Raw genomic sequence first — 12,535 nt, 5'->3', positions numbered from 1 at the left:
ATGTAAGGCATGATAGATGTTCAATAGATGTTGATCTCCTTCTTAGGATTCAAAAATCTATTATGAGTTCCTTTCAGATATCCAAACTGTACAGGAAATTTTCTTTCATATATGAAGGAGATTATGCCTCTTTTCACACCCCTGTAGGTAGCCCCAATCTCTCCAACTTGAGGGAAGAATATCTGTATACTGATGGGTCACAGTCCAAGGTTTTGACTGGACCCTGATTATTAGCAGGGGCCATTGTGTTGAAATGTCAGCACCCATGCTATGCTTTTACACTCTCTGCTTCCTATCTTCCTGTGATAAGCAGACATAAGATCTCTTATCTCTTCCTCAACACTGTGCTAGGAGGGGTAAGTGAATTTAGTTCTTCTTGTAGGACCTGGATCTCTCTATCTACCATATCATGCCTAAGATTTCAAACTGAAGAGAAATAAAAGATCCCATACAGACAGCAAAACTTAAATCATGGAATCAAGCTTATCTTTAACCAGAAAACCCTATACTGACAATTATGAGGAGCTGGTCTAGCTACTGATTTGTATCTGCCACTGTTCCTTGCCTGGCATGAAAGTTCCTTGGGAGACTAAAGGCATGAAGGGACACTGAAAGGGCGAGGCTCGTGTATTCCTGGGTTCTCTAGGTTGGGAGAAGAAAAGAGGTCACATCACCAAGTCACACCAAACATCAAGTAATTCCCAATCTTACAGAACCACCAAGAGATGAGAAGCAGAAAGTACAAGAGAATACAGCATAGGTGCTGATATTTCAACACAATGATCCTTGAGTTTATATTTAGGGACTCTGATGAGTGGAAATAGGACAGAAAGAAAGAGAGGAGGCAGGTGGGAGGAGAAAGGAGAAGAAATGGCTTCCTTTATGTTGCCTACTCCATTTTCCTTACCTCACTCCCCTCCAATAATTCCCACCCACACAGCCAAGGCAGAGAGTGATAAAAAAGAGTAATGAGGATGAGTCAAGTTCATAGGTAGTTGATTGGCCACATCATTCTCTTGAATGTACGTCTTGGGAATTTCTCTTTTGTACCTCTGATGTGCTAAGAAGGGTTGTAGTCAGTAACTCACGCCATCTGTATTCCAAATCTCTAGAAGAAACTCATTTCTTTCTCTTTTCCTTGGAGTTATCTTTTCTTGGCATCAGAAAATTAAAATACGGAAGTCAAAGAAAGGTACAAACGAAGAGGTATAAATTTAGAGGAAAAGATGCTGAGGACATTCATCATTTGGTCTACTTGTAATACAGAGTTTTGCCTTTAGGTTAGGCAAAAAGAATCCTTCAGTGGTTGCTCTCAGCTTCTCAATGGACTACATGGTGCTTGAGGCCAAAATACCATAATAAAATGTACGTGTTTTCTTGGCCCTGTCCTCTAAACATATCTTTCTTGTGGACCCCACGGGCAAGGGCACATAGCTCTGGGAATAATGGATCTGGGGTTTGGAACCTTGGGCCCAACCCCAGTATTGCCCCCCAAGGAATACCATGCCCCCTGAAACATAGGTAATAACATAGGTAATAATCGATTTGCCATTTTGTGGCCATTTGTGGCTCATACTCTGGCAGGTGAGGTGACTGCTGAGCTCTGAGCCCAGCTGAGCAGTGGCTGCTCTTAGGGATCAGAGGGAGCATACACAACTGTGAGGAGGCCTTGTTCCTTGTTACTGTGATCCCAGGTCTGCCTCTTTGCTGGCCATGCCTCACTACTTTCTGCTATTTCCGTCAGTCTTGTACTGATGGGTCTCCAGGAGCTCCCCAAACTGTTCCTACGGAAGCTCTGGGAAATTCATGCTGCTTTGATAGGATGGCCTCCAACAACGAGACCTCACGTTCTGCAGACCTCAGGTTATGGTCCAAATGGGACCTGGTCACTCTGCTTGGGAAATGATGTCCTTGAGGCAAGTTCCTAGACTTAGCTGCCTTATCTTAGGTTTGTTCCCAAGTCACCACAGGGGCCTGAGATGCCATCGCAGGTCCTCTGCTTCCCTCTTCTGGTCAATTGAAGGGAATCTTTACAGCCATTCAGTGTTCAGGGAAAGGAGTAATATAATGGGAACTCATAATTAGATTAGATTATAATTTCCAAAAAGATCACTTTTCAATTCACAAAAAGCTACCCAGGAAGTGAGATTGTTAAGGACAACATTATTACATTTCAAATATGCTCACACCAAGACAGTCCTGACATCTACTCTACTGTGTAGACCTACAGGGAAGATGTTAGCTAAATCAGCAGTTCCTAAAGGTGATGTCAATGTGCATCTTAAATCTTAGATAGGGTGGAGTAAGTTACACAGGCTTCTTTGCTACAAAATTTCCCAGGACCTTTAAGTTTCTGATGTTCATTGGGAATCCCTGAGGAGAGGGAACATACAGCTTTTGATCACTGAGTTCTTTATTAAGGAGCATGCCAAGGCCTAGTGTTCCATCCTGCAGAACACCCTCAGGGAAATGCGACACCAGACATCAAAGAAGTGAACTAAGAAAGAGTGGTCCTCACAGTATGAAATGACAGGTGTTATCTCATCCACGCCAACACCAGAACCAATGAAACAAATGACCCATCTCTCTTGAGCTATTATAAGACTCAGTTTCAATCACCAAGCTCAGAGTTGGAAAAGGATTCAAAGGTCCCCTGCAGTCCAATCCCTTCACTTTGTAGATATGATGACTAAGACTCACAGTGCTAGAAAGAAGGTATAGTCTCAAAACCCATGAAGAAATACAACTGCAATATCTGTTTGTGGAAGTCTAAGACTTATGACCACTTTGCCCAGAGAAGCTATCCATGGTAAAGACTCTGCATTTTTACATATTAGATTAGCAGGTAGAAAAAAAATACTGTTTAGAAGAGCATAAAACAGGCCCACCCCTTCACTGGAAAGATTTTGCAGCATTGGACAAAACAAGATCAGATTTCTCATTCATTTATAAACTCAGAGGGGGCACTTCATAAAAGTCATCGTCCTCATTCAGACATGGAATGGAAAGCCAGAAAATGGAGTTTGTGTTAAACTCCAAAGTGCTTTGATGCTTTTTCATAAATGTTAGGACATTTGGGAGCGGACCATTGCCTTCTATATTAGCTAAGACTATTCTGGTTGCTAGTGACAAGAACCCAGATGGAACTGGCTTAGGCAGAACAAAAAGGAGTGAAAGGAGTAAATTATTGGAAAGCTCTCATAACAAAAGGAAGAGCTGGAAAGTAAGTGAATGAGCCAGCAGGATTCTCACTCTTTCTCTGGTGGGTTCTTTTCTGTTTCACTGCAGATGGGATCCACCACCCCATGGAGCTTATGGTCATCATTGGCTCTTAGCCTCACATCTTCTCCCTCCAGAAAAGAATAGTCTCTGCTTGAGAGATGTTCAAAAGTCCTGGAGAAGGGCTCTGGCTGGCATTGCATGTTGAGATGTTCCTTTCTGAGACAAGGGCCATAGGATCTTTGAGGCAGATAGCATGGTAGGTAAGAGGTCCAAATACTGACTCCCTTGCCTTCTAGCTGTATGATCTTGGGCAAGTTATTTCAGCTCTATTACCTCAGTTTCATTATCTGTACAATGAGGATAATAATGGCATCTATTTTATAGGCTTTATGTGATAATTAAATGAGATAAAACATGTAAAGAATTTTATGTAGTACCTGCCACAAGGTGAGCAATCAACAATCATTCCTGGTTCAACTGGGAGTGTTAGGAGGTCATGCTTAAGTCAATCTCTATGGCAATTTAATGGAAAGACTGAAAGCATCAACTCCATGGTCTGATTATTTGGTTTCAAATTCCAACTCCTGCACTTACAGTTCTACCTTATGCAACTCATTTAACTGCTCTGTGTCTTTGGTTTCTTCATCTATAAGTTGGGGGCAATAATAATTCGTGCCTTGTCAGGTGATTTTAAGGAATAAATGAGACGATGAAAGTTAATCATTTAGCATCTTGCCTGGCACATAGTAAGCATGCAGCAAAAGTTGTCATGAATGCTATGTAGTGGGAAGCCTGGGTGGCTCAGTGGTTTAGCGCTGCCTTCAGCCCAGGGCCTGATCCTGGACTTCCGGGATCGAGTCCCATGTCAGGCTCCCTGCATGGATGTGTTTCTCCCTCTGCCTGTGTCTCTGCCTCTCTCTCTGCCTCTCTGTCTCTCATGAATAAATAAATAAAACCTTTAAAATAAAAAAAGTTAAGGCTATGTAGTGATATGTGAAAAGATGATAGCTCTCATTTGGATCCATGATATTAGAAGGAATATTTCATTCATTCAACAGATATTATTGAGTGTTTCTGCTGTGCTAGGCACTGTGCAAATGTGAAGAATATAGAGTGATGAGCAAGACCAACAAGATCCTGATCTCAGGAAGCATACATTTTATAAAGCTTTTAGAAGAGGACTATTGTTCTGGACAGAAAAACAGTAGACATGCACTACACTTGACTTATGTCAATAACTACTAGACCAAATGTTCAACACTGATCTCCATTTTAAAAAAAGATTTATTTATCTATTTGAAAGAGAGAAAGGGAGTGTACGCTGCATGCGTACATGATTGGGGGTGGGCAGAGGGAGACGGAGAAAGAATCTCAAGCAGACGCCCCACTGAGCATGAAGCCTGATGTGGGGCTTCATCTCATGACCCATGAGATCATGATCTGAGCCAAAATCACAAGTAGGATGCTTAGCCAACTGGGCTATCCCGGGAACCCCAAGACACTGACTTCTGTCAATAGCCAGTTCTTTATATTTCTTGTTTTTTTGCATTCTCTCAAAACATAGTCACCTTCACCATCATATCTCTGTCTCCTTGCAAAGAGATATCTTTTTCTCTTCTTGGTAGATGATCATTATTGTTATTTGTTTGTACACATGTGTGAATCGCATGTACAAATGGCATTATATGTATACATTCTTTGTAGCATCTTAAAGACCTGGTAGGTCACTTCACTGTCTAGGTATTTGGTAGACCTGACATCTTAATTAGCCTCAAATTTGGAGTATGTAGAACCAAGGCTGCAGAAGCTCAGTTTCACCAAAAGACAGAAGAATGCTTTTAAAAGTGTTTAATAAATTATACACAGAATTCATTTCCAGCAGGATCATAGATCAAATAAGAAAAATAAGAACAATAAAGCTAACAGATAATATCAGAGAATATCTTTATGATTTCTGGATCAGGAAAGATTTCTTACACATGGTACCAAAGAATTTGCGATAAAAAAAAAATTTGAAAAAGTTGACTATGCTAAGAACTTGCATTCATTAAAGAATACTACCAAAAGAGGTAGAGGCAAGCCTCAAAGTGGGGGCATTTCGCACTGAGTCTAATCAACAAGGGGTTCATATCCAGAATATATAAAGAATACCTACAAATGTATAAACAAAACAAAACAAAACCAGACAATACACAAAGGAAATGGCCAGAAGATGTGAACAGGCACAGCACAAAAGAGAAATCCAAAGAGATCAACATAAAAGGGCACTCAACCTCATTAGTTAGCAAGGAAGTGTGCACAAAGGCACACTGAAACACCACTACACGCTCACTAGGGAGCCAACACCAAGTGTTGCAAGGATACCAAATATCAAGAACTCTGATATCCTAGTGGTAGAAGTGTAAATTGGCACAATTACTATGGAAAGCTGATTGATATCATCTAGCAAAATAGAAGATATGCATCATTTATGACCCAGCAATTTCCCTCCAAGTTATATGTACCCATAAGACATGCTTATGTGTGCCAGTATACATATTTATAAATGTTCCTAGTGGTATTGAATAATAACTCCAAACTGGAAACAACCTAAATGTCTATTAGGAGTGGAGTAAACAAGAAATTGTGCTATATTCATACTATGAAATACTATACCATGAGAGATAGGGAGAGAAAGTCCAGCTACATGATACATACAAGATGAATCTGAAAGACAATATTGAGTGAAAAGAGCCAAACAGTACAAGACACATACTGTATGACGGGATCTATATAAACATTTTTAAAGGAAAAGTTAAACAATTTTAAGTAGAAAACTATAAGAAGAAGTAAAGACTACAAAAATTAAGGGAGTATTTAGCCCTGAGGGGATGGAGGGGTTACAATCAGGAAAGGTTTTTAGGGTGTCAGTAATGTATGTCTTTTTTTTTTTATGTCATATGTCTTTGAACAAGTAGGTTACACATGGATTTGTTTTACACATTGTTAAATCATATCTTTATTTTTAAAGCTTTCCATATGTTTGTGATATTATTTGCGCATACGTGAGTAAGTATACTGCAGATATGTCGGACAGAGATAGAGATTAATATAGGAGGATCAAGGGTAGCATTGTTCAAGCCCAAAGTCATGGAGATCTTTAAGAGAGGTCATCAGTTTAAAGATGATCACCATCCTAGAGCAAGCGCTGATGAGATTTGCTTCTAAATGGGGCTAGTGGTGTCTTGGCCAATCTTATTACACATTCTATTAGTCTAACTTATAGAAAAGGGTTTAGCTGTAGAGAAAACATGTAGCAAACATTAAATCCATAGGTTATAAATTATCAAGACTAACAGTCTCCCAAGAACCTGCATCAGGGAGTGGATGTCCTTGCTCCACAAATTTATAGTTGGTGGAGGGGAAACTCAGGTGATGCATGGACAGTGCCAGCCATCAGAGCCTCTGCTGACGGGACACACTCGGTTCTTTACATGCCTCTCGTTCACTGTCCCTCAGCAACTGGCCTGCTCCCCAGCTGCCACAGCAGGTCTAGCTGGAGCCACAATCATTTCCACCTTGAACTAGCACTTTCCACACACTTGTGATGCTTCCCTTTTTCATCCTCTGTATCTTCCCCATAGCATTCATGCTACAAAGGGGTTTGGTTGGTTGGTTGGTTTGGCTTTCACTAGGAAAAGAAAAGCTCCTACATGGGTGTGCTCCTCACATCTTCCCTATGATGCTTAGTCCATGGACTCTTCCTACATCATACTCATACTGCCCTTCACAGCCTCCCATGTGCCAGAAGCAGGGGATTCTCCGATGTTTATTGGGGTCTCACCATATTTAACCTTCGTAATGACCCACAAGATTGGCTCATTTTTATCCCCAAGTGGTTTAGAGAAGTGCTGTACCTCATTTTCACATCTCTGTTTCCCTGTCCCTATGCATACATATCAGTAATTTTTAAAATATCTATTTTTAATTTTCACCGAAATAATATCATAAAAATATTAAAGGTAATTTTGGAAGTAAATTTAATCTCTAACCTTACCATTATGGCATTTCAACATTTTTTCCCAAGGGTTTACCACGTATATGTATAATTATTTTGAATGATCATAATTTATATGCACATTTCTGTTTTTATGTATCAGAAATAATTTTCTGGTGCTTAAAAAATCTTCAAAGTTTTCATTTAAGGATAATATTTAGTATTCCACTGAGAAGATAAATAATAACTTACTTAACCACTTCCGTATTATTGAGTATTTAGATCTTTTTCAAATTTAACCGATTATGTATGTAATGATACATTCATTAAGGCTAAATGTAAAACTTTACATTTATCCCAGTTATATTTAACTTCATTAGTTTGGGTCAGTTATTGCAACACATTAACTGCTTTTTGAATTTTGACTTTGCTAATGTACTAATGTGATTTGTGGATTTGATGTTATTAATTAAAGCACTGAAATGACAGACTCTAGGACAGAAGCTTTAAGAGATATATGTGCCAAAAGGTATGCACTAGAATGTTCAAAGTAGCATTACCCATGGTATTCTCAATCTGGTAACAGCCCAAACGGCCATCAGTTGTAGAATGGACAAATTAGTCATGGTATAGTTACAGAATGGAGGACTATAGAGGAATGAAAATAAGTGAACTACACTAGAGCAATTATTTCGATGAATCTCACAAACTGATGTTAAGCAAAAGAAGGCAGACACAAAAGAATATATACTGTATTTTTGTTAAAAGTTAAAGAACAGATGAGACTAATTTATGATATTAAATATCAATATACTGGTTATCTTTAGGCAGGGGGTAGTGATTGGGAAAGGGTGCAAGATGGTGCTGATGAAGCGTTTCACTTTTAGACCTGGATGATTATATGGATGTGTTCACTTGATGATAATTCATCAAGCTGCACAGTCAGGGTTTGTGAATTTTTCTGTATGTCAATAAAAAGTTGTTGTTGTTGTTTTAAGATTTATTTATTTATTTATTTGAGAGAGAGAGAAAGAGAGAGGGCCAGTGTGGGCTGGGGGAGGGGAGGGGAAGAGAGAGGAGAGAGAGAGAATCTTCCAGCGGACTCCCTCCACCCACAACTCGCGAGTGCAGAGCCCCTGAGATCATGACCCGAGTTGAAATCAAGAGTCTGCTGCTTAACCGACTGAGCCACCCAGGCACCCCAAAAGTTTATTTTTAAAAATAGCGATAAGAATCATGAATTCAAGAATTCATAGTGATGCTAATGAGTGTACCTAAATCAATTAAAAAAATAATAATACAGGGTTGGAACTATGTTGAGGTGGTGGGCAGTGAGTTCAGTTTGAATAAATGTAAATTGAAGTGTTGGAAAGATATGCAGGTACAAATAAGCGTTCAGTAAATAGTTGTATATGTGGGTCCTGGGCTCAAGGGAGGGAGCTGGGCTGGAGAGAGATGTTTGGGACTCATAAGTGTTTTGATAGTAATTGAAATCATGGAAGTGGATGAAAACTTCCACAGACAGGTACAAAGCAGTGTGATGAGAGGATTGGAGGATTACCAGGACTTATAGAAAGAAAGCTCAGGATGGAGGTGAAGTCATCCAAAAAACAGTGATAAGGAAGCCATGAGAAGAGACTTTCAGAGGAGGGAATGGTCCACAGGGTCAGATGCCAGAGATAGAAAAAGCTACTTGAGGACTGAGATGTCTCTGTTGGGTGTGACAGCTGGGTCACAAGAGACTTTAGGGGGAGCAGAATCAGTGGCCCTCTCAGGTCTGAGATGCGTTGTCCACGAGGGTATCATCTAGGAAGATATTTGGAGGCAGAGTTTGGAAAAGAGAGAAAGAACTAAAATTAAGCCAGATGTTAAGTTTTCATTGAATTTGAGGTATCCATCAAGATATTGGTGGGGGTAGTGATAAGGAATAGTAGCGAACAATGTAGCCCAATGACATGGATATGGAGTAGTTCTGGTCTGGAGGCAGCATGGAGCACCGGGAGAGGCCTGACCACCCATCTTGGCAGCTCTGTGGTCCGTGGGACTCAGAAAAATTCTCAACCTCTCTTCAGGAGGTCAGAGAAGTCCAAGTACGTGTCAGAAGAGAGTGCGCTTTCGCGCCAAATCAAGAGGTGGAGGCAAACATTGTATGAAGTGGTCCAAAGAGTCTTCTTATCATGAAGGTAATTCTGCTTGAAACTGAGGAACAGACAACAATTCTCTCCACTTGGCTGCCTAAACTTTACGTCTTGTGGTCTGAATGGTTGTCTCTGTGGGCCCGATTCTCCTTGTGTCCTCAGGCAACAGATTACTCTCCCCTCCCGTCTGTCTGATAACTTTCCCTGCCACTGGTTATCTGGAGCTCTGCATTCCTGTTATTCCCAATCTTTTTCTGAGCCTAAACATTTCCTTCCTCCAGCCCCAAACTTCAGATTCCCCTTAGACTTTGTTACCTTTTTTTTTTTTAAGATTTTATTTATTTATTTGAGAGAGAGAGAGAGATCACAAGCAGGGGGAGTGGAAGAGGGAGAGGGAGAAGCAGGCTCCCTGCTGAGTAGGGAGCACCATGGGAGGCTTGATCCCAGGACCCTGAGATCACAATCTGAGCCGAAGGCAGACGCCCAACTGACTGAGCCACCCAGGTGTCCCTTTTTGTTACCTCCTAAAGCCAAAGCCAGTTTCTCTGGGGGAGGTTAAGGTGTGTTCTGTTGACTTTTGAATGTATCAGCTACACAGCAGAAGGCTAAAGATCCAGAAGCTGTCCCAGACTTACAGGAAAATTGGAATTCTTCATTGGTCATAGGGAGGAAGCCTGTTATGTCAAGGAGTCTGGTTGTAGACATGCACTCTATGCCCACGACCATCATGCTCAGAGGTTCCTTATCCTTCTACAGGACTATTCATGTGCCTTGACAGGTGGCTTCGCAGAACAAATATGAATCAGTGTTCTAGCCCTTTTCTCAAAGGCATTGATTTTATCCTTCACCTTCTCAGCAAGAGAAAAATGACCCCAAGCCACCTTTTGCTTAATTATCTCATTCTCTTCCCATTCCTTCTTTTGAGGTTCACTCCTGTCGGGAACACCAGCTACTGTGAGAATTTGGTGACTCAGAGTATGGGGAAAGCCCGGGATAGTGTCTAACATGCAATGAGTGTTGATTTCCTTCCTCCTGAAGTTGGACATCTGCTGAGAGGTCCTGTCCAGTGAGTTCACATGGGCTTCTCTTTCAGACTTCTGGGGCTCACTCCAATAAAAGTTTGATTCAACTAAAGAGGTATTTATAAAGCACCTGCTGTGTGTACACAGTAACATAGGAAATATGGAGAAGATAGCTGCATCGTAGGCTGAATAATGTCCCCCAAAGACATCACGTCCTGATCCCCAAAACACATAATGTTACCTTATCTGGAAAAAGAGTCTTTGTAAGATGTGGTTAAGGATCTTGAGAGGAGATTCTCCTGGGTTATTTAGGTGGGCCCTGGCTGTGATCACATGTATCCTTACACACGTACCCTCCTTTTTTTTAAAAAAAAATATTTTTATATATTTATGATAGTCATACAGAGAGAGAGAGAGAGGCAGAGACACAGGCAGAGGGAGAAGCAGGCTCCATGCACCGGGAGACCGACATGGGATTCGATCCCGGGTCTCCAGGATCGCGCCCTGGGCCAAAGGCAGGCGCCAAACCTCTGCGCCACCCAGGAATCCCACACGTACCCTCCTAAGGGAGGAGGGTGAAGATTAGACACACAGAGGAGAAGGTGATGATAACATGACACAGAGACATTCGAAGATCCTGGCCTTGAAAGTGGGAGCGATATGGCTGCAAACCAAGGAATCCTGGCGGCCACCAGAAGCTGGAAGAAACAAGGAACTGGTTCTTCCATAGATCCTTGGGAGGGAGTGTGGCCCTCCTAACCCCTTGACATCCAGCTCCAAAACAGTATTAGAATAAATTGCTATGGTTTTAAGGTGCCAAATTTGTAGTCATTTGTTCCAGCAGCCATGGGAAACTAATAGCACATGTAACAGTTTGGAAATAGTGCATCTCTCTGAAAGAGAGAGTGGAGTTGTGTTGCCTTACGCACGCACACATGCACACATGCCAAAATAAAACAATAAAGGGTGACAAGTGAAATCCAGCGTTGAAGCGCACGCCATCCAGCAGCAGAATCTTATGAGCAGGTGGCTTACTTAATTCACATGGAAGCAGCAGTTATCTTTGGATACCTCACACTCAGCACTTGCTTATGGGCTCATCTCACACCCAACACCACTTGTGGTGACAAAACCCCACACAAGGACCACCCAGGACCTTCAGCCCAACAAAGACAGAAATTGTACTGAGGCCCTGGGAAGGAAGCCACTCTTTGGCAATATTGCTAGGGCTGGAGCACTTGTCAGAGGTGAGCAGAAAAGGTAAAAAACTGACTTCTTGTTTGAAGAGTCCAGCTGGACAATGTGCAGAAGCACCAGCTAGAGGGCGCCTGCGGGGCTAGTCAGTTAAATGACTGCCTTGAGCTCAGGTCATGATCCCAGAGTCCTGGGTTCTAGTCTCGAATTGGACTCCCTGCCGAGCGGGAAGCCTGCTTCTCCTTCTGCCTGTTGCTCTCCCTGCTTGTGCTGTCTCTTTCTCTCTGTCAAAAAATAAATAAAATCTTTTTTAAAAAAAGGAGAAGAAGAATAATCAGCAGCAGCAGCCAGAATCTCATTGATTTGCTGGCCTTGGGCAGAGCTGGAGGTAACCCAGCAATGGGGAGAGATGCTTGCTCCAGGGTGGGGGTGTGGTGGTGGCGACCTGCGGCCAAGGAATCCTGCCACATGCTTGCAGGCCGTAGACTCCAGATCTCAATTTTAGTTACCATCAGAGCCCTGAGGAGAGGGATGATTTATTTCATCTTTAAAAAGTAAATATTACTTAGCCACAGAGAGGAAAGACTTCACTTAAGTTCATGAACACTAATCAATAAGAACGGGAGAAGTGCTATGCGGAGTCAAGAGAATGAATAAACCCACTAGGCATCCCAGATGGAAGGTCTGGGGATGGACACTCCCAAAAGGTTATGGATATGCACATATCCCCCCAAACACTTCTGACTCCCTGAAAGGATGATCTGTTAATACCATTAGTATGCAGCAGTCTTGTGATCCTTGGGTTTGAGGGTTCAGGGTAAGGACCCTGGCCATTCTGTTTTCTGCTCAGACATTGGAAAAGGCAAGGCTTCCATTTATAATTCAGAATGGTCAGTGGTACCTTCATATAGTACTGACCAAGTGGTCTTAGATTAAGGTCTGTCTGTACGAGCCTTGGCCAAATGACAGCTTACTTCCTGTTG

The 12,535-nt window shown here is 41.8% G+C and overlaps 1 long non-coding RNA gene across 1 annotated transcript; it reads left to right on the top strand.

The window, feature by feature from the left end:
* The first annotated feature begins 273 nt into the window (after positions 1–273).
* On the top strand, positions 274–10,791 carry LOC140600641 (uncharacterized). Its single transcript, XR_012003816.1, has 3 exons — positions 274–356; positions 3,289–3,478; positions 10,262–10,791. It is a non-coding gene; the product is annotated as an uncharacterized lncRNA (long non-coding RNA).
* The last annotated feature ends 1,744 nt before the right edge of the window (positions 10,792–12,535 follow it).

Source organism: Canis lupus, chromosome 12, assembly GCF_048164855.1.
Source record: "Canis lupus baileyi chromosome 12, mCanLup2.hap1, whole genome shotgun sequence".
In the NCBI taxonomy this organism is placed as follows: domain Eukaryota; kingdom Metazoa; phylum Chordata; class Mammalia; order Carnivora; family Canidae; genus Canis; species Canis lupus.
The sequence above is the reverse complement of the archived record's forward strand: the minus strand, read 5'-3'. Positions and strand labels throughout refer to the sequence as shown.